At 35.3% G+C, this 3,814-nt stretch overlaps 1 non-coding gene across 1 annotated transcript; it reads right to left on the bottom strand.

Moving 5' to 3' along the window:
- Window positions 1-1,871: 1,871 nt before the first annotated feature.
- Window positions 1,872-1,975, bottom strand: LOC127740950 (small nucleolar RNA R71). Its single transcript, XR_008001806.1, has one exon. It is a non-coding gene; the product is annotated as a small nucleolar RNA R71 (small nucleolar RNA).
- Window positions 1,976-3,814: the final 1,839 nt, after the last annotated feature.

Consider the following 3,814-nt stretch of genomic DNA (forward strand, 5'->3'; position numbering starts at 1 on the left):
GGGGATTGTTCAAGTATGGACAACTGACGGTTCATCTTGTTGCTCAGATTATGTAATTTTCTTTTTATTTTCTTTTAAAAAAATTTTTCAAAAATCTTTCAAAAATTTTTCTTTATTGTCGTTTCCTTAAAATATAATTTTCGAAAAAAATTAATAAAAATACAAAAAAATCATAAAATCATAAAAATCAAAAATATTTTGTGTTTCTTGTTCAAGTCTTGAGTCAACTTTTAAGTTTGGTGTCAATTGGATGCTTTAAAAAAATTTTTCTTGCATTTTTCGAAAATTCATGCATTCATGGTGTTCTTTATGATCTTCAAGTTGTTCTTGACAAGTCTTCTTGTTTGATCTTGATGTTTTCTTGTTTTGTGTTGTTTGTTGTTTTTCATATGCATTTTTTTGTTTGTTAGAGTCCATGCATTAAAGATTTCTAAGTTTGGTGTCCTGCATGTTTTCTTTGCATCAAAAATCTTTCAAAATTATGTTCTTGATGTTCATCATGATCTTCATAGTGTTCTTGGTGTTCATCTTGACATTCATAGTGTTCCTGCATGCATTCTTTGTTTTGATCCATAAAGAAAAGAGAAAAACACAAAAATGACGTTTTTAATTTTTCTCTCTCATCATTAAAAATTCAAAAATAAAAAAATAACTTTTTTCTTTTTTCTCTCCAAAATTTTGAAAATTTGAGTTGACTTAGTCAAAAAAATTTTAAAATTAGTTATTTCTTGTAAGTCAAGTCAAATTTTCAATTTTAAAAATCTTATCTTTTCAAAAATCTTTTTTTTCAAAAATCATATCTTTTTCATTTTTTTTCTTTTTTTCGAAAATTTTAAAAATATTTTTCAAAATATTTTCAAAATCTCTTCCTTATCTTTATTTCAAAAATTTCGAAATTACACTAACAATTAATGTGATTGATTTAAAAATTTGAAGTTTGTTACTTTCTTGTTAAGAAAGGTTCAATCTTTAAATTCTAGAATCTTATCTTGTAGTTTCTTGTTAGTAAAGTAATTAATTTTAATTTTAAAAATTAAATATTTTTCAAACATATCTTATCATATCTTTTATATCTTAATCTTATCTTTAATTTTCGAAAATCACTAACCACTTTTTCAAAATTATTTTCGAAATTCTCTATCTCTCCTTCTATCTATTTATTTATTTATTCACTAACACTTCTCTTCATCTCTCTTCATCTCAGATCACCACATCTATCCTTACCCATTCTTCTTCACTACTCTGCCCCTTTTTTTTCTTCTACTAACATAAAGGAATCTCTATACTTTGACATAGAGGATTCCTCTTTCTTTTCTTGTTCTCTTCTTCCCTATATGAGCAGGAACAAGAAAAAAGACACTCTTGTTGAAGCTGATCCAGAACCTGAAAGGACTCTGAAGAGGAAACTAAGAGAAGCTAAATTACAATAATCCAGAGGCAACCTTTCTGAAATTTTCAAACAAGAGAAGGAGATGGCAGCCGAACCCAACAACAATAATGCAAGGAGAATGCTTGGTGACTTCACAAAACTAACGTCCAAATTTGATGGAAGAAGCATCTCCATTCCTGCCATTAGAGCCAATAATTTTGAGCTTAAGCCTCAACTAGTTGCTTTAATGCAACAGAATTGCAAGTTTTATGGACTTCCATCTGAAGATCCTTACCAGTTTTTAACTGAGTTCCTGCAGATTTGTGAGACTGTTAAGACAAATGGAGTAGATCCTGAAGTCTATAGGCTCATGCTTTTCCCTTTTGCTGTAAGAGACAGAGCTAGAACATGGTTGGACTCACAACCTAAAGATAGCCTGGATTCCTGGGATAAGCTGGTCATGGCCTTCTTGGATAAATTCTTTCCTCCTCAAAACCTGAGCAAGCTTAGAGTGGATGTTCAGACCTTCAAGCAAAAAGATGGTGAATCCCTCTATGAAGCTTGGGAAAGATACAAGCAGATGACCAAATAGTGTCCTTCTGACATGTTTTCAGAATGGACCATATTAGATATATTCTATTATGGTCTATCTGAATTTTCCAAGATATCATTGGACCATTCTGCAGGTGGATCTATTCACCTAAAGAAAACGCCTAAAGAGGCTCAAGAACTTATTAACATGGTTGCAAATAACTAATTCATATACACTTCTGAGAGGAATTTCGTGAATAGTGGGACGCCTCAGAGGAAGAGAGTTCTTGAAATTGATACTCTGAATGCCGTATTGGCTCAGAACAAAGTGTTGACTCAGCAAGTCAACATGATCTCTTAAAGTCTGAATGGATGGCAAAATGCATCCAACAGTACTAAAGAGGCAGCTTCTGAAGAAGCTTATGATCCTGAGAACCCTGCAATGGCAGAGATTAATTACATGGGTGAACCTTATGGAAACACCTATAACTCATCATAGAAGAGAATCCAAAAGGAGATTGCAAGGCCATTGAAGTAATAAATATGGCCGAATGCACAAGGTAGGAGAAGGACGAAAATCCTAGTGAGGAAGACCTCCTGGGACGTCTCTCAAACAAGAAGGAGTTCCCCATTGAGGACCTAAAGGAATCTGAGGCTCATATAGAGACCATAGAGATTCCACTAAATCTTCTTCTTCCATTCATGAGCTCTAAAAACTATTCCTCCTCAGAAGAGGATGAAGATGTAACTGGAGAGCAAGTTGCTCAATATCTAGAAGCTATCATGAAGCTGAATGCCAAGTTGTTTGGTAATAAGACTTGGGAAGGTGAATCCCCCTTGCTCATTAGTGAACTAGATACATGGATTCAGAAAACTCTACCTCAAAAGAGACAAGATCCTGGTAAATTCTTAATACCCTGTACCATAGGCACCATGACCTTTAACAAGGCTCTGTATGACCTGGGGTCAGGCATAAATCTTATGCCACACTCTGTAATAGAGAAACTGGGGATTATTAAGGTACAACCTGCCTTATTCTCACTTCAATTGGCAGACAAGTCAGTAAGACAAGCTTATGGATTAGTAGAGGATGTGTTATTAAAGGTTGAAGGCCTTTACATCCCTACTGATTTCATAATCTTAGACACTAGGAAGGAAGAATATGAATGCATCATCCTTAGAAGACCCTTCCTAGCCACAGCAGAAGCTGTGATTGATGTTAGTAGAGGAGAATTAGTCCTTCAATTGAATGGGAACTACCTTGTGTTTAAAGCTCAAGAACCTTCCTCTGCAACCATGGAGAGGAAGCATGAAAAGCTTCTCTCAGTACAGAGTCAAAAAGAGCCCCCACAGTCAAACTCTAAGTTTGGTGTTGGGAGGCCACAACCAAACTCTAAGTTTGGTGTTGAGAAGCCCCCTTATTCAAACTCTAAGTTTGGTGTTTGGAGGCCCTCATCATGCTCTGAATATCTGTGAGGCTCCATGAGAACCCACTGTCAAGCTAATGACACTAAAGAAGTGCTTGTTGGGAGGCAACCCAATTTTTATATATCTAATTTTAATTTTATTTTATTGTTATTTTGTGTTTTATTAGGTTCATGATCATGTGGAGTCACGAAAAAAATACTAAAATTAAAAACAGAATCAAAAATAGCAGAAGAAAAATCACACCCTGGAGGAAGGACTTACTGGCGTTTAAACGCCAGTAAGGTGCATCTGGCTGGCGTTTCAACGCCAGAACAGAGCATGTTTCTGGCGCTGAATGCCAGAAACAAGCAACATCCTGGCGTTTGAACGCCAGGAATATGCCTTGAGGAAAGCTGGCGCTGAACGCCAGTAACAAGCATGGAACTGGCGTTCAATGCCAAAAACATGCTACACATGGGCGTTGAACGCCCAGAGTATGCATCACTT

The sequence above is a fragment of the Arachis duranensis genome, chromosome 7 (assembly GCF_000817695.3).
Source record: "Arachis duranensis cultivar V14167 chromosome 7, aradu.V14167.gnm2.J7QH, whole genome shotgun sequence".
NCBI lineage: Eukaryota > Viridiplantae > Streptophyta > Magnoliopsida > Fabales > Fabaceae > Arachis > Arachis duranensis.